The sequence below is a fragment of the Xenopus laevis genome, chromosome 3S, assembly GCF_017654675.1.
Source record: "Xenopus laevis strain J_2021 chromosome 3S, Xenopus_laevis_v10.1, whole genome shotgun sequence".
NCBI classification, from domain to species: domain Eukaryota; kingdom Metazoa; phylum Chordata; class Amphibia; order Anura; family Pipidae; genus Xenopus; species Xenopus laevis.
The window spans coordinates 114,558,507-114,585,829 of record NC_054376.1 but is presented as its reverse complement, the minus strand read 5'-3'; the positions used below and the strand labels follow the sequence as shown (position 1 = coordinate 114,585,829).

General features: G+C 40.2%; 1 protein-coding gene across 2 annotated transcripts in view; it reads left to right on the top strand.

Moving 5' to 3' along the window:
* LOC108712411 (protein INSYN2B) overlaps positions 1-27,323 on the top strand; it is a 77,735-nt gene that overhangs the window by 23,885 nt on the left and 26,527 nt on the right. The gene's annotated exons all lie outside the window — the stretch shown is intronic.

Genomic DNA, 27,323 nt, shown 5'->3' with positions numbered 1-27,323 from the left:
AAGTTGGAGTGATATCAACCCAGTATGAAAGAGTGCCATTGTAAAGGAATAGGGATGGGATATATGGCTGGGGGCAGTTTTTAGGACAATTAAGGGATGATTTCATGGGGGACAGGCAGATTATGCATAGCCCTTTGGAATAAGACACAGGTATAATAGGGTAAGAATCCATAAATTACATTTAATCATATGGGCTACAGTATGTACAACAGAATGCAATTAACTAATGAGAAAAAGTGGATTGGTACATTCTCTGAAGTCTTGTTGTTGCGCTTGCACCATAATCTAAATATACACAGACATACCTGTAACTCTACACAGCACTACACAAGTAGAATATGGGAAACCATAAAATAAAAAAAAACATGCAGCTATTTCTGGTATTATCCCTGACATTCCTAGAATGCAAACTCTTGAGCTGGCGATAGACGCAAAGATCTCATCATACAAATCGAGGATTCGTACGGTTTTCAGAAGGTGTATGGAGAGTCCCGTAATTTTTCGTTCGGCGGAGACTGGTCGTTTGGTCGATCAGACAGGTTCGAACATTTTGTTGGCTGCCGATAATATCTCTGCGTGTATTGTCGATCATATGATTTTTAGTGGGAGACTGTCACTAGCTTTCAGAGACGGAACTAGGTGGGGGCGGGCCCTGGTGCAGGCCGTGCAGCCGGGCCCCGCCCCCACCCTCTACAGTGGGCGCGTGACTGCCGGGGGGCCCTGCGGGGGTGCGGGCCCTGGCCCAATTGCACCCCCTGCTCCCCCGGTAGATACGCCACTGCTAGCTTTGTCTATCTTACGATTGCTGTCAGGGGCAGAACATCGGCTGATCTGTTCTTTACAGGGCCGGATTTACATAGTGGGCGCCCCTAGGCCCACTGTTGTTCGTTACCACTGTCCCCTCCCCTTTATTTGTGCAAATTTTCATCATCTGGACTGGAGCAATGAGGATTGGCGCACAGGAAATTTAAAAAATGATTATATCCCCAGTGTTTTTGAACCAATGTGGGTGTGGTTGGGCAGCATGCCGCCCTAGTCCCGGGTCTAGGTGGCCTTTCCACAAATCCGGGCCTGGTTCTTTAACTACTTTGGTCGGAATGGTAAGACTTTGATCTGAATGGTTAGTGGCAGGTCGGGAGATGGGAAAGTCCCATCGTACATTGATTCGTACGATCGGATCTTTGCGTCTGTGGCCAGCTTTATTCATTACTTACATTAGCAGCAGTGAACATTGGCCTGTGTTCACTAATACAATTGGTAAACAGCCTAGAGCTAGGATCCTAGCATTGTGCAGTTGAACTAGGGTACAGTAACTATGAGTATTCATTATGTTTGTTAATGGAGGGTGGCTGAGGATCATACAGTATTCAAATATCCTGAAGACTTACCAAAAGGCAAAAGGAAATGAAAGAGGGCTCATTCAGTGAAAAAAAAATGTTATTGTTGTCCTCAAAATGATTTAACATTTTTATGGTTTTATGATTTTACATATATATGTAAAAATTGGGAATAGCTTAATATATAATAAAATAAAAATATTGTAATGGACAATATTACTGGGCAAAAATTCTATTTTGACACTTCTAATTCAATATTTTTATTGTGAATATAAATAAGGTTATTGATTTTTTTTATATACTTTCTGCAATGCCTACCAAACCAAAGCTTTTGCTGCTGAAAGTGCACTTTATGTAATGGGCATTTAAGAAAATAGATATTAGTCCTTTGCTTCTTGTCATTTTGATGAAGCCGCAGAAATAAATCTGTCTATTGAAAAATGTAATGAATAAATTCTAGAATTTAAGCACATTTCAGTGTTTTTTTTTAGAAGTTTCTTTAGATGGATGTTCCTACAGCACAAGATGAAAGCAGGTTTTTAACTTTTAACAAAGACTTACAAAAAAGACTCACTAAAACATAATTATGCATTATTAGCACATAATTTGTCTAAAGATGGGTTCTTTATCAATATATCCTTAGAAGCACCAATGTCTTAGATATTTTCCTCCTTTACATGAGAACCTTTAATTCCACACAAAAATATATGCACATCTGTAATAATTTCCATGTTTAACTTTCACCCAAGATTAATTTCAGTGAGAAAAAGTTATCTCATGGTTTATCACATGAAAACTCATGGACAAGATTCAGTTTGAGGAGAACATTTTTTTCTTCAATTCAGTTCCAGTCTTTTTCCCGTAGAATGTTTTCATGTGAGATACGTTTTTCTGAATTGAATTGTGTCTCAAATTGAATCTTGTCCATGAGCTTTCATGTGATAAACCCTTTTCTCACTGAACTGAATCTGGCTCATTGTATGGTATGCTGAACTGCTTTAACTCATTGCCCAAAGAGCTTGTGCAGACTTCAAACTGTTGTGCTCGGCTTTACAGTTTATCACATCTCTTGGCTAACCCCAAACATGTATAATGCATGGACCCAGATCCGCATCTGCACTACCAACTTCAAAGATGATTTGCTTTAGTTTAAGATTCCTTTAATGTCTTGTGTTTGGACAAGGCCCCTCTTAGCTCATTACAAGGTGAAAGTTAGCTGTATTGGTTATAGCCATAGTTCCAAGAAAAATTACAACATTTTGATGGGCAGCTGTCCTAATCTGTTGCCTTGTAGACTTTATGTTCATGCTTGAGTGTAGAACTACTTATACTATTTAATTTCCACTGGTCCATACAAGAGAATTCTTATTACGATAAGTACCATACTGTACTTCTCTTTAAAATGTTATTTCTATAAACAAATATGTCTTTATAGTACAATTCGTTTAAGTTGAACAGTTCAGCAATGACAATTCTACAGGCTTGAAAAAAAATGTCTATTGCCTTGGAGACAGAAAAGAGTTTCTCAAGATACAATGCTAATTGCTTGCAGTGACAGACCCACTCCACACTGTTCTGCAAGTTTAATTTCACAAATGACTCAATCTACTTTGTCTATCACTTCAAGTTTACAGCATATTTTATTTAGAGAGTATTTGTTCCTTTATATCTAAGTTTATGCTGTGGTTGTTTCTGCCATGGTAAATAAAAAATAGCATTCATTCAAAATACAAGTATGACAAAAATAATGAGCATTTGGAATATTAAATGTGCAGGGTTATTTTATATCATTTTTTCTGATTAAAATCTGCCTTTTACATGGCTACCAGTACTTATATCTAGAAAGGCTGCTTGGAAGGGGGCTTAGGGAGAACGAGTCAACACATAATACAGGGATGCCAAATGTGTCTTCTTCTAGGCCATCTACACACAAGCATATCTCCTGCATTTCCCTGAGGTGGCTCTTTCATGAGGTTTTATTCACTTTCATTACTCACTCCCATCTGCTGTGTACCTTAAGTTATAGATATTGTTGGTTTGATGAAAAGCAGAAGTCGTGTTATTATGAAGTAAATGTGATATAATTATGGGAAAGGTTAAAACAACAGAAACAGTACAAAAGTGCAATGAAGAGGCATACCTAACACCAAACCCAGTGGTCAAGGCAGGAGGCATGCAATAACAAGCACTTTGGCAGGCAACAGGTCAGGGCAAGCAGCAAATCATGTATTAGGCAGTGGTCAAGGCAGGTGACAGACAAGAATAAGTCCATGTTGCAGGCCAAGGGCAAACCAAGAAACCAGACAATCAAAGACACAGATTCGGGCTAGACAGAAAAGCAGACAGAGGATGCAGGGATGTAGGAAGGGGCTGGCTTAAATAGGCTCTTAACTATGTTACTACAGACACCTGGCCTAAATGGGACTGGAGGAGGAGACTGTCAGGATAGCAGAGATGATTTGAGTTTATATGAACTCTTGTCAGCTGTGAATTCCAAAAGGCCCCAGTGGCTTAGCAGAGAAAGATTCACTGTGAGGAACTACATTAAGAAATGTCCATGTGTAAGAGGCTTTATGGTTTTAAAAGCAAATGGCACTGCTGGGACTTACAGGTATAGACAAGTTAATCTTTATTCTTTTCTCAGTCATGAGTAGAGTTTTCTGCATTAATTCTCCTTTTACTAGATATGTCAAGTCTAGAGTCACGGCGCCTTTAACCCAGAAGCGGCCGGTGCACGTGACAGAACCAGGAGAACAGCAACTTAAGGCTGCAGGCATCCCTCCGAGCGGGGTAAGGGTAACTTCTCACAAAAGGTTTTACTTGGAAAATGAAGCAGGAGGCCTGGTGAGATTAGTATACATTAAGCCAACTAGCCTGAATGTTGTCTATAGTTTTTGAACATACAGGTAAATTTAATTTAGTGTACTAGAAAATGTTGGCATCTTTGGCCTTTCTGTTTAGGTTTTAGACTGGAAGGATTCCACCCAAGAATTCACAATACTGCCAGAGTTTTGAACAACTTAAAATAGGTGGAATACTTATGGTTCTTTTATGATATCTGTATAAGTTAACAATAGTTTAAGGGATGGAGTAGGGAAATTATTAGATGACATATGGGAATATTCAGAAAGTTTAGTAAAGGATTCCAACCCCGATAAGATGGGTTAGATCTAACTGTGCTATTAGCAGAGTAACCTTTGTCGTAGATATTAAATAAAGTGTTTTAGGCAATACAGAGCACATTCAACAACCCACTTATCTAATTCATCAAAATTGCTTATGTCTGTACAGTTTTCCCTTTATAACTATTTTAAGGAAGCTTTAAAGGAATTCGGTCTTTCACATTGAGAGTATGATAGCCACTCATTCAAAAGCCATAGAAGCAACAAGATGGGAATTGGGGGAAGAACCCATAACCCATATACAGTAATTCATGCACATATAGTCAGTGTGTCAACATATTCTGCAGTGCTTTCCAATGGAAGGCTGTACCATTTAAACAGGCAAGAGCCCAATAGAATAAGAATGTTTGCTATGTCAACCAAGATTCAATATAAGATAAAAAAATAATGAGTAGTGATGGGCGAATTTATTCGCCAGGCGCAAATTCAAAAAAATGTCAGATTTTTGGTCTGTGGGACACAGTTATCTTCTTGGAAGGAAAGCGAGCCATGGTCCAGTAAGTAGAAGACCTCACAAGAGTTTGCTTGGGAGTCTTGGTGCTGCATAGAGATTTCAAAATTTCCAAGAGTGCATGCTTTTGCATATGGTTCTTTTGTCAGTCTGCCAGGGGCATAGGTTCTGGAGTGTGAGTATATGTGTAGTGTGGTGGTTCAACCTCTAAGGGCTCTTACACACAGGTGCTTTTGCCTTGAGCTCCCCTGCACTCCATTTTAATGCGTTCAGCCGCATGGGAGCGCAGGACTAAACGCAGCTGATTCTTTCTTATGGGTGCATCCTCATGACGCTGCACTTGAGCACGGAATGCAGCATCTTGTGTTCCACCTGCATTCTGTGCTTACGTGCAGCATCATTATTACACGCCCATATGAACGAATCTGATGCGTTTAACCTGTGTGTAAGAGCCCTAAGGCAGTTGACCATGGTTGGCTGAATTGCTGGCAAATAATTCTCTCAAAGTGCGGAAAATATTGACACACAGTTTATTTGTTATCAGGTTGAGTGGATGTTGAATATGTATAGCAATGCACATTAGTATTCTATTATGCACCCTTTCTAAATGCACCGGATCATCATCTCAGATGGTGCAATTACACCATATAGTACTGATATACCATGATGGCAGCTCATGGGTGTCCACAATAGGTTGTGTCAATAGGGTTATTGTATAGTTTACCATAACCTCTAGAACTGTTAAATAAAGTAAAAACAGCAGTAAAACAACCTTAACTATTAAGTAAAAACAAAACCCACTTAAGAAATATTTTAAGAGTCAGTCATACACTGAGCTTGTTTTTAATATTGTTTTCCTTTCTAGCCACAGCTTTATAGTGTGATTTTTTTCTACATGTTCTTTGAAAATGTTAAAGTGTAATATTGCCACATGGAGATGCAAAAGTTTGAAATATTTATTATTTCTTCCTCCAATTTTGTGGTCTAGTTGCTACCCTGAGGCAGTGTGTATATATGGGAGGGGTGTAGGGTTTTGCTGAATTGCAAATCCAAAGCACTTTTTTTAACCAAAAAGAAGCAATTACGAGTAATGAACGCAATGTTTTTTTAAACAATTATATAAGAGGTAGTGAGAATTAAAAAATGTGCTACTTGAAAATAAAAGGAACCATATGCAGTAAATGCCCACTATACAATAGTAAAAAGCTTATTTTTTTTATTCTGTGTTCATGTATACTACTGCCCGTTTTTCCCAAGGACAGTCAATTCGCACAATTAAAAAATATTTAATAAAATAAACCCAACTGCATTAAAAAAAAGTTCTGCTGCCAAACGTCATTAACATTTATTGACCCCTTGCATCCACTACATTGGGAATCAGATGCCTGAGCAACTGTTAACCAGCAAGCAGAAGAAATATCTCAGAGGGGGATCAATTAGTTCTTTCTATCTAGGAAATTAACTGCCTGTGGAGGAATAGATATATGAAGACTTTTGGAACTAGCAAGAGTTGATTCACCAGTAGGGAGTTGTGTCATATCACTTGGAGTTTGTGTGGGAACTAAACGACTGGGGAGGATATTGAGCTCTTGAATAAAGGGTCAAATGAGACAGAAAGAGAGAAAGAAAGGGTCCTGAAGGTGGCAACTTATATAAATGGGCTGAAAGGTGCTTGTAAATTATATAAATGGGCTGAAGCTCAAACATGTGGTTGTCTTCATATTATTATCCTTGACACACAATCTAATCACAGTCTAATCTTCATCACACTCACAAACAAGCCCCGGGTTATCACCAGCAATTCTAACCATAACAATTTCGATCTCAGCCATACTGAGTGTTACAATTAGGGATGTAGCGAACGTCGGAAAAAAAGTTCGCGAACATATTCGCGAACTTGCGCAAAAACGCGAGCGGTTCGCGAACGGTTCGCGAACCCCATAGACTTCAATGGGAAGGCGAACTTTAACATCTAGAAAAGACATTTCTGGCCAGAAAAATGATTTTAAAGTTGTTTAAAGGGTGCAACGACCTGGACAGTGGCATGCCAGAGGGGGATCAAGGGCAAAAATGTATCTGAAAAATCTGCCTGTGTGTGCTTGGAAGAGATAGTGTAGGGGGAGAGCTGTTAGTGATTTCAGGGACAGATGATAGTAAGTTTGCTGGCTAGTAATCTGCTTGATACTGCTCTGTATTGGAGGGACAGAAGTCTGCAGGGATTTGAGGGACATTTTAGCTTAGGTAGCTTTGCTGGCTAGTAATCTGCTGTTCTCTTTAAACAACTGCCATACGTTGACCTTGTAGGCATTGTTTGCCCAGTTTTTTTGGACGCAGCCACTGAAGCACAGTTGCCAGAAAAATATGCCATATAAATGCTGAAAATAGTCATTTTTCGCCATACGTTGACCTTGTAGACATTGTTTGCCCAGTTTTTTTGGACGCAGCCACTGAAGCACAGTTGCCAGAAAAATTATGCCATATAAATGCTGAAAATATAAATTTTTTTGGTTGCAGCCACTGAAGCACAGAGGCCAGAAAAATTATGCCATATAAATGCAGAAAATATGCATTTTTTTGGTCGCAGCCACTGAAGCACAGTTGACAGAAAAATTATGCCATATAAATGCTGAAAATATAAACTTTTTGGTTGCAGCCACTGAAGCACAGAGGCCAGAAAAATTATGCCATATAAATGCAGAAAACATGCATTTTTTTGGTCGCAGCCACTGAAGCACAGTTGACAGAAAAATTATGCCATATAAATGCTGAAAATATAAATTTTTTTGGTTGCAGCCACTGAAGCACAGAGGCCAGAAAAATTATGCCATATAAATGCAGAAAATATGCATTTTTTTGGTCGCAGCCACTGAAGCACAGTTGCCAGAAAAAATATGCCATATAAATGCTGAAAATAGTCATTTTTGCCATATACGTTGAGTCAACGTATGGCAAAAAATGACTATTTTCAGCATTTATATGGCATATTTTTTCTGGCCTCTGTGCTTCAGTGGCTGCGGCCAAAAAAACTGGGCAAACAATGCCTACAAGGTCAACGTCGTTGACCTTGTAGGCATTGTTTGCCCAGTTTTTTTGGCCGCAGCCACTGAAGCACAGAGGCCAGAAAAAATATGCCATATAAATGCTGAAAATAGTCATTTTTTGGTCGCAGCCACTGAAGCACAGTTGCCAGAAAAATTATGCCATATAAATGCTGAAAATATAAATTTTTTTGGTTGCAGCCACTGAAGCACAGAGGCCAGAAAAATTATGCCATATAAATGCAGAAAATATGCATTTTTTTGGTTGCAGCCACTGAAGCACAGAGGCCAGAAAAATTATGCCATATAAATGCAGAAAATATGCATTTTTTTGGACGCAGCCACTGAAGCACAGTTGCCAGAAAAAATATGCCATATAAATGCTGAAAATAGTCATTTTTTGCCATACGTTGACCTTGTAGACATTGTTGCCCAGTTTTTTTGGTTGCAGCCACTGAAGCACAGAGGCCAGAAAAAATTAAACCAGTAGGGTTTGCACCCTAGTTTGTAACGGTGGCGGAGGGAGGAGGAGGACGCTAAAGGACAGCTGTGTGTGGAGTCATGAGGCTTGAAGAGAAGGACAGCTGCATAGAAGTCAGAACAAGTCTTCCGGCGTGCAGTAACCCTCCGAGATCCACCCCTCATTCATTTTAATAAAGGTCAGGTAATCGACACTTTTGTGACCTAGGCGAGTTCTCTTCTCAGTTACAATCCCTCCTGCTGCACTGAAGGTCCTTTCTGAGAGCACACTTGAGGCTGGGCAAGACAAGAGGTTCATGGCAAATTGTGACAGCTCTGGCCACAGATCAAGCCTGCGCACCCAGTAGTCCAGGGGTTCATCGCTCCTCAGAGTGTCGATATCTGCAGTTAATGCCAGGTAGTCCGCTACCTGCCGGTCGAGGCGTTCTTTGAGGGTGGATCCAGAAGGGTTGTGGCGCTGCCTTGGACAGAAAAACATTTGCATGTCTGACGTTACAGACTGGCCAAAGGGCTTTGTCCTTGCAGGTGTGCTCGTGGCAGGATTACTGGCACCTCTGCCCCTGGAATGTTGATGAGTTCCTGAAGTGACATCACCCTTAAAAGCATTGTACAACATGTTTTGCAGGCTGGTTTGTAAATGCCGCATCTTTTCGGACTTGTGGTATGTTGGTAACATTTCTGACACTTTATGCTTGTACCGAGGGTCTAGTAGCGTTGCGACCCAGTACAGGTCCTTCTCCTTAAGCCTCTTGATACGGGGGTCCTTCAACAGGCATGACAGCATGAAAGACCCCATTCTCACAAGGTTGGATGCAGAGCTATCCATCTCCGCTTCCTCATTATCAAGGACTGCATCATCCACGGTCTCCTCCCCCCAGCCACGTACAAGACCAGGGGTCCCCAAAAGGTCACCACTAGCCCCTGGGAAGCCTGCTCCTGTTGGTCCTCCTCCTCCTCCTCCACAAAGCCACCTTCCTCCTCTGACTCCACTTCTGGCACCTCTCCCTGCGTTGCAGCAGGTGCCTGGGTTCGTTCTGGTGATTCCGACCAGAAATCGTGCGCTTCCAGCTCCTCGTCACGCTGGTCTACAGCCTCATCTGTCACTCGTCGCACGGCACGCTCCAGGAAGAAAGCGAAGGGTATTAGGTCGCTGATGGTGCCTTCGGTGCGACTGACCATATTTGTCACCTCTTCAAAAGGTCGCATGAGCCTGCAGGCATCGCGCATAAGCACCCAGTAACGGGGGAAAAAAATCCCCAGCTGTGCAGATCCAGTCCTACCACCCAGTTCAAAAAGGTACTCGTTGACGGCCCTTTGTTGTTGCAGCAGACGTTCCAACATAAGGAGCGTTGAATTCCAGCGAGTCTGGCTGTCAGAAATCAAACGCCTGACTGGCATGTTGTAGCGCTGCTGAATGTCAGCAAGGCGTGCCATGGCTGTGTAGGAACGTCTGAAATGGGCCGACACCTTTCTGGACTGGGTGAGAACGTCCTGGAATCCTGGGTACTTGGAGACAAAACGTTGGACTATTAAATTTAACACATGTGCCATGCAGGGCACATGTGTTAAATTGCCTAGTCTCAACGCTGCCAACAGATTGCTTCCATTGTCACACACCACTTTTCCGATCTGCAGTTGGTGTGGGGTCAGCCACCGATCGGCCTGTGACTGCAGAGATGACAGGAGTACAGATCCGGTATGGTTTTTGCTTTCCAGGCACGTCATCCCCAAGACAGCGTGACAACGGCGTACCTGGCACGTCGAATAGCCTAGGGGGAGCTGGGGGTGCACAGGTGTGGAGGAGGAGAAGGAGGACCCAGCAGCAGAGTAAGAAGAAGAAGAAGACGAGGTAGAGAGCGATGGAGGAGTAGAGGTGGTGGCAGAACCGCGTGCAATCCGTGGCGGTGACACCAACTCCACTGTTGTTGTTGAGCTACCCATTCCCTGCTTCCCAGCCATTACCAAGTTCACCCAGTGGGCAGTGTAGGTGACATACCTGCCCTGACCATGCTTGGAGGACCATGCGTCAGTAGTCATATGGACCTTTGGCCCAACACTAAGTGACAGAGATGCGGTAACTTGGCTCTGCACATGTTGGTACAGGTGTGGTATTCCCTTTTTAGAAAAAAAATTGCGGCTGGGTACCTTCCACTGCGGTGTCCCAATTGCTACAAATTTGCGGAAGGCCTCAGAGTCCACCAGCTGGTATGGTAAAAGCTGGCGGGCTAAGAGTGCAGACAAGCCAGCTGTCAGACGCCGGGCAAGGGGTGACAGTCAGACATTGGCTTCTTACGCTCAAACATGGCCTTCACAGAAACTTGGCTGGTGGCAGATGACTGGGAATGGGAACAGGTGGTCAAGGTGGAAGGCGGAGTGGAGGGTGGTTCAGACGGGTCAAGGAGAGCAGAGGTAGAGCAGTAAGATGCTGGACCAGAAGGAGTGTGGCTTTTAGTTTGCCTGTTGCCTTTGAGGTGTTGCTCCCAAAGTGCTTTGTGCTTGCCGCTCATGTGCCTTCGCATAGAAGTTGTACCTATGTGGCTGTTGGGCTTACCAAGGCTCAGTTTCTGACTGCACTCATTGCAAATTACAATGCTTTTGTCAGAGGCACACACATTAAAAAAATCCCACACTGCTGACTTTTTGGAAGTGTGCGATCTGGCGGTAACAGTAGAAGTTGGCGGAGTTGGCGGTATTGGCGGCAATGGCGGGTGCGTTGGCCGGCTGAACACAGGTGCCGATACATGTTGTTGCCCTGCTGATCCCTGCGGGCTGTCCTCCCTGCTTCTTCTAAGTCTTATTCTCCTACTGCCTCTCTGACTCTCCGTCTCTCCATCTGAACTACCCTCCTCTTGCTCTCTTCTACTAGGCACCCACAAAACATCAATCTCCTCATCATCATTCTCCTCAGATGCATCAATTTCTTCTGACACATCACAGAAGGAAGCAGCAGCGGGGACCTCCTCCTCATCACTCATTATGTCCATCTCTATCGTGTTCTCTGCCAGAATTAAATCTGGTGTAAGGTCCTCATCTCCTTCATCTTCTTCTGGCAATAATGGTTGCGCATTACTCAGTTCAAGAAACTCATTGGAAAATAACTCCTCTGACCCCAGTGAAGAAGGGGCACCGGTGGTGGAGGAAGTGTTACGTGGGGTGGCCATAGCAGTGGAGGATGAGGAGGATGTTGTGGTAAAGTTAGAAACGGTAGAGGATGGGGTGTGCTGTGTAAGCCAGTCAACTACCTCTTCAGCATTTTGGGAGTTCAGGGTCATTGGCTTTTTAAAACTGGGCAATTTGCTAGGGCCACAGGATTGCATAGCAGCACGGCCCCTAGCACGGCCTCTGCGTGGCGGCCTGCCTTTGCCTGGCATTATTTTTAAAAAAACAACAACAACAACAAAAACTCAGTTGGTTTTTCTGGAAACGATAATACACACAGCTAGATGGCGGGTTGAAGAAAACACTGTGCAAATAATGCCTACAAAGTCAACGTATACACTACTACAGCGGTGGATACGGATTACGTAAAATATATGAATGCTGCTTGAAAAAAAGTAACTCAAGTGGTTTTTCTAGAGACGATAATATTATCAATATTTAGACAAAATGTGAACAAGGTACACAGCTCGATGGCGGGTTGAAGAAAACAGTGTGCAAATAATGCCTACAAGGTCAACGTATACACTACTACAGCGGTGGATACGGATTACGTAAAATATATGAATGCTGCTTGAAAAAAAGTAACTCAAGTGGTTTTTCTAGAGACGATAATATTATCAATATTTAGACAAAATGTGAACAAGCTCACACAGCTCGATGGCGGGTTGAAGAAAACAGTGTGCAAATAATGCCTACAAGGTCAACGTATACACTACTACAGCGGTGGATACGGATTACGTAAAATATATGAATGCTGCTTGAAAAAAAGTAACTCAAGTGGTTTTTCTAGAGACGATAATATTATCAATATTTAGACAAAATGTGAACAAGCTCACACAGCTCGATGGCGGGTTGAAGAAAACACTGTGCAAATAATGCCTACAAGGCCAACGTATACACTACTACAGCGGTGGATACGGATTACGTAAAATATATGAATGCTGCTTGAAAAAAGTGACTCCGGTGTTTTTTCTGGAGACGGTAATATTATGGATATTTAGACAGAATGGGAACAAGGTCACACAGCTCGATGGCGGGTTGAAAAAACAGTGTGCAAATAATGCCTACAAGGCCAACGTATACACTACTACAGCGGTGGATACGGATTACGTAAAATATATGAATGCTGCTTGAAAAAAGTGACTCCGGTGTTTTTTCTGGAGACGGTAATATTATGGATATTTAGACAGAATGGGAACAAGGTCACACAGCTCGATGGCGGGTTGAAGAAAACAGTGTGCAAATAATGCCTACAAGGTCAACGTATACACTACTACAGCGGTGGATACGGATTAAGTAAAATATATGAATGCTGCTTGAAAAAAAGTAACTCAAGTGGTTTTTCTAGAGACGATAATATTATCAATATTTAGACAAAATGTGAACAAGCTCACACAGCTCGATGGCGGGTTGAAGAAAACACTGTGCAAATAATGCCTACAAGGCCAACGTATACACTACTACAGCGGTGGATACGGATTACGTAAAATATATGAATGCTGCTTGAAAAAAGTGACTCCGGTGTTTTTTCTGGAGACGGTAATATTATGGATATTTAGACAGAATGGGAACAAGGTCACACAGCTCGATGGCGGGTTGAAGAAAACAGTGTGCAAATAATGCCTACAAGGCCAACGTATACACTACTACAGCGGTGGATACGGATTACGTAAAATATATGAATGCTGCTTGAAAAAAGTGACTCCGGTGTTTTTTCTGGAGACGGTAATATTATGGATATTTAGACAGAATGGGAACAAGGTCACACAGCTCGATGGCGGGTTTGAAGAAAACAGTGTGCAAATAATGCCTACAAGGCCAACGTATACACTACTACAGCGGTGGATACGGATTACGTAAAATATATGAATGCTGCTTGAAAAAAGTGACTCCGGTGTTTTTTCTGGAGACGGTAATATTATGGATATTTAGACAGAATGTGAACAAGGTCACACAGCTAGATGGCGGGTTGAAGAAAACACTGTGCAAATAATGCCTACAAGGTCAACGTATACACTACTACAGCGGTGGATACGGATTACGTAAAATATATTATGGCTGCTTGAAAAAAGTCACTCCGGTGTTTTTTCTGGAGACGGTAATATTATGGATATTTAGACAGAATGTGAACAAGGTCACACAGCTAGATGGCGGGTTGAAGAAAACACTGTGCAAATAATGCCTACAAGGTCAACGTATACACTACTACAGCGGTGGATACGGATTACGTAAAATATATTATGGCTGCTTGAAAAAAGTCACTCCGGTGTTTTTTCTGGAGACGGTAATATTATGGATATTTAGACAGAATGTGAACAAGGTCACACAGCTAGGTGGCGGGTTGAAGAAAACACTGTGCAAATAATGCCTACAAGGTCAACGTATACACTACTACAGCGGTGGATACGGATTACGTAAAATATATGAATGCTGCTTGAAAAAAGTAACTCAAGTGGTTTTTCTAGAGACGATAATATTATCAATATTTAGACAAAATGTGAACAAGCTCACACAGCTCGATGGCGGGTTGAAGAAAACACTCTGCAAATAATGCCTACAAGGCCAACGTATACACTACTACAGCGGTGGATACGGATTACGTAAAATATATGAATGCTGCTTGAAAAAAGTGACTCCGGTGTTTTTTCTGGAGACGGTAATATTATGGATATTTAGACAGAATGTGAACAAGGTCACACAGCTAGATGGCGGGTTGAAGAAAACAGTGTGCAAATAATGCCTACAAGGTCAACGTATACACTACTACAGCGGTGGATACGGATTACGTAAAATATATTATGGCTGCTTGAAAAAAGTCACTCCGGTGTTTTTTCTGGAGACGGTAATATTATGGATATTTAGACAGAATGTGAACAAGGTCACACAGCTAGGTGGCGGGTTGAAGAAAACACTGTGCAAATAATGCCCTACAAGGTCAACGTATACACTACTACAGCGGTGGATACGGATTACGTAAAATATATTATGGCTGCTTGAAAAAAGTCACTCCGGTGTTTTTCTGGAGACGGTAATATTATGGATATTTAGACAGAATGTGAACAAGGTCACACAGCTAGATGGCGGGTTGAAGAAAACACTGTGCAAATAATGCCTACAGGGCAAATAATGCCTAAAAGGTCAACTTATACACTACTACAGCGGTAGTAAAATAAAAAAAAGTAAAATAAAAAAAAAATGAATATTAAAAAAAAAAAATTAAAGTTGGTGCTGCTGAACTACTAGGAGCAGCAGATTAGCACACCAGTCCCACTCCCCAACACTGCTAGACTAATAGCACTGGGCTCTTATAGTAGTAGTAGTAGTAGTAGTAGTAAAACAACAAAAAATAAATAAAAGCAGTCCTTACAAGGACTACTGTTATTGCAGCAGTCAGCAGATGAGATCAGAAGCAGGACAGCTGCCCACTGCAGCTACATACAGAGCACTGCAGTAGAAGGTAGATTACTAGCCAGCAAAGCTACCTAAGCTTAAATGTCCCTCAAACCCCTGCAGACTTCTGTCCCTCCAATAACAGAGCAGTATCAAAACGATTACTAGCCAGCAAACTTTCAACTGTCCCTGAAATCACTAACAGGCAGCAGCTCTCTCCCTACACTATCTCTTCAGCACACACAGGCAGAGTGAAAAAACGCTGCAGGGCTTCGGTTTTTATAGGGAAGGGGAGTGGTCCAGGGGAGAGCTTCCTGATTGGCTGCCATGTACCTGCTGGTCTGGGGTGAGAGGGCAAAAAAAAGCGCCAACAATGGCGAACCCAAAATGGCGAACGTCGCGCGACGTTCGCGAACTTCCGGCGAGCGCGAACACCCGATGTTCGCGCGAACAAGTTCGCCGGCGAACAGTTCGCGACATCTCTAGTTACAATGCTTTACATGGGATAATTAAGAAAGTGTGTTGCTTTTTGATTGGATTGAAATCCAAATCCATCGAATTGCTTAATTAAATAAAGAACATACCGCACCTATCTGAATAAGAATTGATGCATGCTCTATGACCCCACTTGCAGTTATTTGGGGAGCACCAAATACACTTGTATTTAAAGCACATTGCTGTCACTGTTTACTCTTGAAGCACACCAGGAATACAGGCTAGCAAGTAAAAATGGCATGCCGTGACAACAAAATAGATAGACCTGGCTCAATTTATATATAAAACCATGTATCCTCCTCTGTGTAGACTGATTGTTTTACCAGGGCTGTTCAACTTGTGCCCTACAGGAAGGTTGTTACAGCTCTCAGAATGCTCAAAAGATAATTAGACTTCTTGGTATGACATCATCAGTAGGGATGAAGTCTATGGGCGACAAAACATTTTTGTTGTGCGCCGAAATTTTTTTGATGCACGTCTTTTTCTTTTTATGCACGCCGCCATACAAGTCTAAGGAAGTCATTTTTGCGGCGAAACAAGGCGAAAAAATTCAACCATCCCTAATCATCAGTTTAATATAATCCAGCTCGCACGGATGTGACCCATTACTTAATCATTCCACTATATGGAAACACTGATTTTTATGATCTGAGAAAGCTAATATCTGGTTTAATACAGTGTTTGAGAGCGCGCATGCATTCAGTAGTTAAAATGTTGATATCCAGTCTAAAACTCTGCAGAAAAAGGATGATACATTACCAAGTAAACAGAACTGGATTGTGTAATTACATTTATATCTAGAGGCATATTTTTACTGAGCTCTGCAAATTTACTTTTATGGCCTGACTGACTTTTGATATTTGATTGGCATTCTATGCTTTGCTGTACCGAACCTTAACCTTTGCGCAATACAGAATCTATGCTCTAATGATGCAGCCCATATAATTGTGTTGTTGATATTCATATTTACAGAACAGCATAAAAATGATCAGTGCAGTTGCTGGAAAGCAATGAATTGTAAGTAATATAATTGATGGATTGTTAAAAGCTGCAGTTGGTTAAGAACGTTGGATAGTGTAGTAAAGTTGGTTATTGAGACCATATGATTACACCTAGATACACTAAAAATGCATAAGGTGTTTTTGTTACTCTATGTGAATTAAAGCATTTCAATCTACACTGCCTTGGAGGAGTTTGTGGAGTGCGCACCAAAAAGCTGAATAGTGGTGCAATATTTTCTCCCCAAGCTCCCGGTTTGTGGCGCAGCACCCGCACCACCAACGGAGAACAGTGAGTGAATTGTGACATTGAATTTTATATCACATATATTTGGTGCAGTGATTTAATTGCTATATACTAAAGACTATGGGGCAAATTTACTAAAGCGCGAAGTGCCTAACTCTAGCGCAAATTCGCCAGCAAAGTGAACCTACTCTAGCGCTACTTCACACCCTTATGCCAGGCAAAGTTGCGCTATGGCGAAGGGACGTAACTACGCTAATTCACTAAATTGCGCATTTTACTGAACGTTACCTCTTGCGCCAGACTTACCTTCGCCACTTCAGACCAGGCGAAATGCAAAAGAGTAGATAGGGCTTGCTTCAAAAAAAGTTGAATTTTTTTCTAAGTCCCAAAAAATGCTGGCATCTTACAATTTTAAGGGTGATAGGCTGAAAAAGATTGAAATTTTTTTGGGGGGTACCCTCCTTCCTCCCTACATTTCCTAACATATGGCAAATCAACGATACAGTGAGCACATGTGTAAGCCAATAGAACACCTTTATTTTATTTTTTAAAGGTTTCCTGGGCTTGTGTAGTGTAATGTAGTTGCTGCAACATATCCTCCTATTATATTTTAACTTTATTCAAATTAGGCAACGCTAGCGTAACTTCGCTTTGCCTGACAAAGTAACGGTAGCGCAACTTTGCTACCGTTCGGCTCCCTGAGCGCAACTTTGCATTTTAGTGAATTTGCGTAGCGCTGGCGAAAATACCCCTGGCGAAGTGCGGTGAAGCTGTCGCTGGCGCAACTTCGGATCTTAGTGAATTTGCCCCTATGGGAGATGCTAAAGGGAACAATAAACAAATTAAGTTTGTAGTACCTGTATTTGTTTGACATCAGTTGCTAGAAAGCAAAAAAGCTGCAGTTGGTTAAGAACCTTGGATAGTATGGTAAAGTTGGTTATTGAGATCACTTGGATGCAGAGAGGGCTAACTTGTTGCTGATGAGGATAATGTATGGGTGATTTACAGATGATCACTTCTGTCACTTAGAGGACTGCTCAAGAGACAATAGAGCCACAAGGTTTTAATCTAATTTAATATATATATATATATATATATATATATATGTAATGTTGAAAACTTTTGCAAAACAAAAGGCAAAACCTTAGGTAAAATTGAGGGAAGTATAAGAGGGTAAGAGAAAGTTAGATTCCATGGTGTCTACAAATTAATCCTCATAAAATGTCTGAAAAAAAGCTTTGTAAAGTCAAAGTTTAGGCCCAACTTCCTTTCTGTACAGGTATGGGATCCATTTTCTGGAAACCCGTTCTGAATTATGCGAAGGCCGTCTCCCATAGGCTCCATTTTATTAATTCATTTTTTTTTTAATTATTTCTCTTTTTCGGTAATGCTAAAACAGTAAATTGCACTTGATCCTAATAAAGATATAATTCATCCTTATAGCAGGGCAAACAATTCTAAAGGGTTTAATTCATATTTAAATGATTTGTAGTAGATCTAATTATGGAGATCCAAATTATGGAAAGATCCCTTATCTGGAAAACCCAGGATCCAAGGCATTCAGGGTATTACATCCTATACACCAGACACCAGAAAATTAATGTGACAGGAATGACAATATAATATAGTTTTTCACTGCACTGGTACAACCAGTGTGTTTTCTTCAGAAACTAGAATAGTTTATATAAAGAAGCTGCTGTGTAGCCATGGGGGCAGCCATGAAAAGCTGAAAAAGGAGAAAAGGCACAGGATACACAGCAGATAACAGATGGGCTCTGTAGTATACAATGGGATTCTTCAGAACGTATCTGTTATCTACTGTGTATCCTGTGCTTGAATGGCTGCCCCCTTGGCTACACAGCAGCTTGTTGATATAAACGATAGTTGTTTCTGATGTAAACACCAGTTTTACCAGTGCAATACATTGAAACACTTTATCATTTTTTGATGTTACTGTTCCTTTAAGTTACTGTTCCTTTAATCATCACTACTTGCCAGTAGTGATGATTTAATATCCAAAATTACAGGGGATGGAGAGTTATACTGTTTATACAACTATAGAATAAATGGAGGCCCATTCTCTGTTTTATTTTGGTCTCCAAAGTCAGGATTTCAGTGTTACATATTTAAAAGTATTCTCAGAAAACAACTGACAGATGGAGAGATTTAACAAAGCCTAGAAAAACAGGCTGGAAAGTCATTTTAACATAAGGTGCTTAGATATAAACAGTTTAGTGTCTAACAGTTAAACACAATATGAACACAATGCCAAAAAAAAATACAGTGACAAAGAGCAAGTTATAATTTCCTTGTATTTATTACAGGGAATTTGAGATTATATGGTACACTTAAGGGAAAAGCCAAGTTTTGCCTCTTGGCAACAAAGGATCTGAAATAGAACTGAAAGAAAGTAATCAAGTCTTCATTCTCTATACAGATTAAATATTTCCTTTTTTAGGTTTATGCAGCAAGAAGTACATTTGGGGAAATCATTAGTGTATATTGTCTTTTTCTCACCTGGAACATTGCAAAGACAAAAATATGAAGCCTACACATGGCTGAACTAAACTCTAGATTTCTTTTTATTATTTTCAGCCAGGAAAGTAGCTTATTGTTAAAGAAAACTTTAGAAGTATGCCATCATCATTTGGATCTTTGCTTTGCATATAATAAAAAACCAGGACAGTGTTATATAAGCCTTAGATAGAGATGAAAGCTGCAGAAGAACAAATTTTTATGCCATAAGGGCAAGGTCACACGTGGCGTTTTTACGTTGGGTTTTTAAAAATGTACAGCCTAGCGTAAATACACACGAAACGAAGCCCTATTGAAAATAATGGAATAAGCACTATAGCAATTCCCATGGGGCGCTTGCGAGCCAACATCCGCCACAAGACGCCAGTATTTGCGTTTTTTAGCAGAAACGTCAATACACCAAGGAAATGCCATATTATTGAACTATGGGATCCGCAGGTTTGGAAATACACGTCGCTGAAATATGCTGCGTATATTCAACACGGCGGCCAAACTCTCACGAGATGGATTTCACAGATACGTATTTACTGCGTTGTATGCAGGTGACGTCATTTTGTTGCATATTGACAGTACAACTACATTTTGTATGTAAATAGTTTTCCACTTGACTTTTTTTTAACGTTTACTAAAATTCTTTTGAGCGGATTGTGGGGAACGAAAAAAAACAAAAACACATGCTGGGAAAAGTACAGGCTAAAAAACTCATATTATCATGCATGTGTGGTTTCATCGTGTATTTACGCTCGGCAGTAAAAAAGGTCCTTGCCCTTAGGAACGGAAAACAGCTATTTGGATATTCGTTTTTGGAAGCTCTTTTTAACAGTTCGATATAGGAAGTAAATATTTGCACATAAATCTTATTGGACATTGTTAGGTCCCTTATAAATTGCTATGCATGGTTCTTGCATTTTTAAGTCATTTGTAATATAAGAGGACACAATAGCGAAGGTTTAAATGCAAGAAATCAGGTGCAAAACATCATGTTTATCTACAATACACCTGCCTTGTGGCTTCCACTGACAGACACAACTATTGTTTTGTATGCAGCATTTTGTGTGTTCTTTATGGTTGGGGTGGAATCGTGATCAGTTGCTCTGGAGTTCTGAACTAAATTAGGGAAGATGATCAGTCCAGGGTTCCCATTAGTAAGCTGTTAGCTATATGTTATTTACATGGCCACTGTGTATGCTGTATGTAGGGTTGCCACCTTTTCTGAAAAAAAGGTACGGGTATGGGGTCCGTTATCTGGAAACCCGTTATCCAGAAAGCTCTGGATTATGGAAAGGCCATCTTCCATAGACTTCATTTTATCAAAATAATCTAAATTTTTAGGAATGATTTCCGTTTTTTACTGTAATAAAAAAAAAATCTTTACCTTGTAATTGATCCAAACTAAGACATAATTAATCCTCATTGGAAGCAAACCCATCTTATTGGGGTTATTGAACATTTACATGACTTTCTAGTAGGCTTAAGGCATGAAGATCCAAATTATGGAAAGATTCGTTATCTGGAAAACCACAGGTCTTAAGCAATCTGGATGACTGGCCCCATAGCTGTATATTAATTTCATTCAATAAAAAGTCATCAATGTTTTGGCTCCTGCTTGGGATCTTTTTCAATGAACCACAGTTAGCAGAATTACAGTGTATACATATACATTTGTTAACATTAAAATGTCATGAATTGCACCTGTTATCTGTATTTTGTTTCAAGTACTTGGCACGTACGTCATGTAGAATGTAGACAAAGGCACATGAGAAGAGTCGGGGACATTAGTCGCCCGAAGATGAGGCGTTTTTTTGCTGGGCGACTAAATCTCCCTGAATCTTCTCATGTGTCTCTGCCGAAGAGTCAGAAACAGACAGTGTGAGACTTGCAGAGCAAGGAGAGGCTTTTGTTATTATCTTATCATACATTTACTTGTGAAGGGATCAATCTGTATACAAAGAAACAAAGGATTCATTTTCACTAATTAAAACATATGTTGCTTCTGTTGTGTTTCTCCAACCTTGTCAGAATGTTTGATGTTTTTTGGAAATAAACTGTCACTTCTGATTACTTTCCATCTGGACAAATACTTCCAAAACACCCCCCCCCTCCCAGTTTGAAATACACACACACAATTTAATGAATAAATCATTTACAGTACAAGTAGGTACAAAAGAAAGGTAGGAGAAACCTATACAAAATTCTTGCTTATAAGATATTTAGAATAAAATGTTACAGTTCTAAATTATACAGTTCACATTCCATCTTGGTAGGAGGGTCACAATAAAGACCATACGGGGGAATGTAATAAAAGTCGGTAACGGAAAAACTATTCACAATTTTGTGCAAATTTCATATAGCTTTTGTGAACCCAGAAAACTGTTTAGCGACCACTTCCGACAGTGGAAGACCGTTTGCAAATTTAATAGTTTGCGCCAGTGCGCAGTGAATGTAATAAAACTTCTTACTGAAAAAGTTGTTATGTTTGCTCCAAAAGATTACGACACCTTAAGAGCGCGCAATTAAAATTCGCAATGCAACAGTTTAAGGAACAATATTACATTGCGAGATGTGGATTTTTAGTCTTATTGGTGCAAAATGTTTTTCTCTTTGCAACATTTATTATATTCCCCCCATAGTGATCTTTTTTGCTGATATGATTGCTTTTGTAGGTAATTGGTACTTTGAGCCAGTGTCGGACTGGCCCGGTGGGACACCGGGAAAAAACTCGGTGGGCCCGACCCTTAATGGGCTCCCGCCGGGCCAGACCCCTCTCCCGATCAGTTTGTTTAAAAAAAAAAAGTTTTCTTTAGGCACCGCAAAGCGCCATCTGCGCATGCACACAGCACCATTTATGCAGGAGTGCTGAGTGGCGCCATCACGCAGGCGCACTCAGCGCGTTGTGGTAGGGGGCAGGGGAGTCGGAGGGGGCCCTGTACAGTAGTCCTGGTGGGCCCCGGGCCCACCAGTCTGACCCTGCTTTGAGCTCTTAAAACTGACTCTTAAAACTGACTGTTTTTGCCAATCTAACTGTCCCTTTCCAACCTGTCAAGAGTTACTTATACAGTACCAACAGACTACTGCTACATAAATATGGCAGCCCCTATAGCTATACATTGGGGGAGTAGATAGGTCATGTAAAAGCACTGGGCAAATACTTTTATGTCAAAGTTATAAAAATCTTTGCAAAAACAATGTAATGATAGATGTGGAAAAAATGCTTAATTTCTGGTGTCAGTATCTCTTTAAGTATAAAAGAAAAATGAAGTGGCTCAGCCATCAGTGGTTAAAATGTTATTATTGTATTTATTCTGCAGTCAGAGTCAATAAGGTGTAAACACACAACAGTGGATCTCAGGAGGTGTTAGTGTAAGGCTCTAAGTTCCCATAAAATCATATTTTTATTCCGTAAACATTTTTTAATAAAACAAAAAGTTAATGCAGGTATTTGGCCAGCACTTGTTTCTTCCATGTTTAGTCCTTATTTAAATTTGACTTATGCATCGTAAAAATACGAATTCAAATATTAATGAAAAATGGGCAGATTTGGAAGTTAAGCGATAAAAGAAGAGGATGAAAAAGGTTGACAGAAAGGAAGAAATTAGTGGAATTGTTGTATGGATATGAACTGGATCAAAAACAAGGCAGCATTGAGACCAGCAAGAAGCAGAGGGGGGAGGCAAAAAATATACTGATGGGAGAAAGACATATTAAAATTAGAAAACAATGGGCTGTTTTTTTTTTGTTTTTTTTTTACAGGTTACATGTTTTTAAACTAGAAACTGGCATTTGAGAACAGGCTTTGTTATCCTTCAATAAATCCAGACTACAAGTCCACATGGATCTGTGAGCCCACTAGGTTATCATTCTCTCTCTGACAACTGTAACCTTCAGCAAATATTGCTGCAAAAAAACAAAGGCCTTACAGCTTCCAACTAAGTAAATGTAATTAAAATTCTATATTTTAGACAAATGCTCGCAGCTCTGTTAATGCTATATATACCTATAACATACATCGCTAACTGCAAACCAGTTTTACAGTCATTTTATTTGTATTCATTTTATCACACAGCCATTTAAATAAAATAATCGTCTTATTTGGTGAACCAGCTGTTTGTTATCTAAATATAACTAAGCTCCAGCAGGGAGATTAGAGACAAAGAAGTGAAAGAAAAGAAAGAGGACAATTAAAAGAGAATTTATATTCCCAATTTTAAGATGATTTAAGCATTCTTCTCAGTGTAACACCACAATATCATTCTGCACATGCTAAATATAACCTGTCACAATTTTATTTTTAGTCTTCCTACAGTAGAAATAATAAGATTTGGATGTTTAATAAATGACAGCAACATAGTAAAGAAATTATTATGGCAACCAATTGCACAAAAGATAAAATAATAGATTGTTTCTGCCCCAGATTTGCAGAAAATGGCATAATTAGGGTCAAACACCCCACCTACTCTTTCTTGATTTAGTGGCACTAATTTGGTTACCACCTAGGCTTTTTAAAAGGGTTAATACGCAGCATTATTAGTACAGTGGCAGTTGCTAAAATACCCATATTTGAAAACATCACATTCTGGACAGCATTTACAGGATACATTTTGGGCAAGACCTTCCCTTGATATCATGAAAGACCTTTCATTTTTGGCATGCTTAAAGTTACATTTTTCATCAGGCAATTGCAGTCAAATAGGCAATTGAATTAATTTTAGTTTACAATAGTGGGTACAGTATAATGAAATTATTTAATTTAAATATTTCCTAGAATATACACACAAAGCATAATATATTTATCTGTCACTGACTATAACTGATGCCATTGGTACCGTAAGATTTGTGCCTAAAAATGTTTAAAGGAACAGTAACACCAAAAAATAAAAATGTTTTATACTAATGAAAATATAATGTAGTGTTGCCCTGCACTGGTACAACTGGTGTGTCTGCTTCAGAAACTCTACTATAGTTTATATAAACAAGCTGCTGTGTAGCCATGGGGGCAGCCATTGAAAGCTGAAAAATTCACAGGACACACAGCAGATAACAGATAAACTCTGTTGTATACAATGGGATTCTTCAGACCGTATCTACCGAGTATCCTGTGCTTGAATGACTGCCGCCCTGGCTACACAGCAGCTTGTTTATATAAACTGTTGTTGTTGTTGTTTCCATAGCAAACACACCAGTTGTACTAGCAGAGGGAAGCAGTACATTATATTGTCATTCCTTTCAAACACTTTCATTTTCAAGTGTTACTATTCCTTTAAACCACATGATTTCAGGGCAAAATCCACCTGACCAACATTAGTGCATTTCCATTATAGTATGGTATAGTATATTAATATAAAATATAGACATCTCAGATGTCATCTCTGCAATTAACTAAATCCTGCTTGATACCTCATTACACCCACCGGCGCGAAGATTACCCGCATCCACCCTTCCACCCTTCTAATCCTTTCTCGTTTCTTGCCAAATGTATCAGCACCTGACGCACGTTTCATTCTCTATACGCGAGCTTTGACAAAGGCTAGAGTGGTGCCAAACAGGTGCCTCTACAAATAGCCAACCGTGTGTCAATGATATTCAAAACCACCAATCACAGAAGTGAAGGGCGGAGTCAGGGAGCAGCAACTGCTTGCATTATGTGTGATACCAATTCTCTCCTAGTATCAATTATCTCCCGAATTGTAACATTGATCAAGATGCAACAGGAAACCATTAATAAATAATAGACATCAAATTGTCAATGCAATCTCAGATCATGCTCCTAGGCGTATTCATGATCGAATTATTATCATATATAAAAATTGAGTCGTGAAGGTCAAGTGTGTGGTGGCCTGCTATAAATACATCCCATATGGGGATTATAAAACAATAGTTAATTAACCATGGGAATGGTTTTACAGAATGGATCGTCCAATGGAACTATCATTAATCCCACATATCACATGTCTTGGGATCAAAAATATTTTACCAAGATATTAAATGAAAATGTTCATGGTAATGCTTTCATTTAAACCATGTGGGCTTAGAGCATTTAATATGAAAATAAATTTGTTCTCTTTAGCTAGAAGGGATGACTCCAAATCCCCCCCCCCCCTAATCCCCAGGGTCACCCTGAATAAACCAGTGGCTTTCAAGTCTTTACTGGAGTTATTATGAAACTCAAGGAAATGTCTGCTGACCGGAGGCAATTTTCTATTAGATTTTATCCAGTTCAAGGCATTAGCTATGCCGGACACATGTTGAAGAAGCCTTTTCTTAAAGACACGGTTAGTTTTGTCAACATGTATATTACACAATCTGTAGTACATGTAAAATTGTGTGTAATGTTATAATTTTTACCAAATGTATCAGTGACTGTAAATAAATTATACATGTATTTGCAGGCTCTACAGTCACCACATGGAAAAGTACCATTTTTTGCAGGTTTTGTCCCATGTTTAATATAATGGCTTCTGACCAGACGATCTCGTAGGTTTGGTGGCCTACGACTGCATGTTAGTGGATGAGGCCCTAGTGTTGCTGACAAAACTGGATCTGTTAGTAGTATATACCAGTGTTATTTCAACACATTGTTAATAGCTGACCATTGCTTGCAATAGGTACCAATAAACCGGGTGGGTTGCTCCTCTATTTTATTCTTAACTCTTTACCGATTGAATAGATTGTGTAAGAAAACCTTACCATGGTGGTCTAGTCTCCGGCGGGGACGCCCGCCGAATGTGTCTCTTCTCTCCAGTGCCGGCTTCCTCTAAGGGCGCGCGGTGCGCACTTCCATTTCTTAAAGGCACAGGGACGCTGGCGTGTGACGTCAGTGTGCAATGGCGCCAAATTGAAACTGTATATAAGGGGAAGTCTGGTTTGATATCATTGGTTTGATATCTTTGCCCGTTGTTAGGTTCTATTAGTATGTTCCTGGGTGTATATTCTTTGTGAATTCTGATTGATCTGTGTATTGACCCTTGCCTGCCTGTGACTTCTCTGATTTCTCCATTCCTGATCCATGCCTGCCTGTTAACTCCGAACTCTCCAATCCTGACCATATTTTTGAAATGTGCTTGGCTTGTGTTTTATACTGCTTTACTTACATTTAATTACACTTGGGTAAACAAATAAATAGCATTACAAGGGGAAATAGAATAACAGTAACAAAAAAGTATGAACATTGTACAAATTGAAGCTGATCTCACAATCCATTTTAACACCCAAAACATATCTACCGCTTTCAAAGAACAAACCAAAAAACGTTCTCCAGAATGCTCGGGACTGGGGTTTTCTGGATAACCAACCTTTCTGTAATATGGATCTTCATGCCCTAAGTCTACTAGAAAATCATGTAAACATTAAAGGGATACTGTCATGGGAAAAAATTTTTTCCAACATGCATCAGTTAATAGTGCTGCTCCAGCAGAATTCTGCACTGAAATCCATTTCTCAAAAGAGCAAACAGATTTTTTTATATTCAGTTTTGAAATCTGACATGGGGCTAGACATTTTGTCAATTTCCCAGCTGCCCCTGGTCATGTGACTTGTGCCTGCACTTTAGGAGAGAAATGCTTTCTGGCAAGCTGCTGTTTTTCCTTCTCAATGTAACTGAATGTGTCTCAGTGGGACATGGGTTTTTACTATTAAGTGTTGTTCTTAGATCTACCAGGCAGCTGTTATCTTGTGTTAGGGAGCTGTTATCTGGTTACCTTCCTATTGTTCTTTTATTTGGCTGCTGGGGGGAAAAGGGAGGGGGTGATATCACTCTAACTTGCAGTACAGCAGTAAAGAGTGATTGAAGTTTATCAGAGCACAAGTCACATGACTTGGGGCAGCTGGGAAATTGACAATATGTCTAGCCCCATGTCAGATTTCAAAATTGAATATAAAAAAATCTGTTTGCTCTTTTGATAAATGGATTTCAGTGCAGAATTCTGCTGGAGCAGCACTATTAACTGATTCATTTTGAAAAAAAAACATTTTTTTCCCATGACATGTATCCCTTTAAATGAATCCAATATGCTGG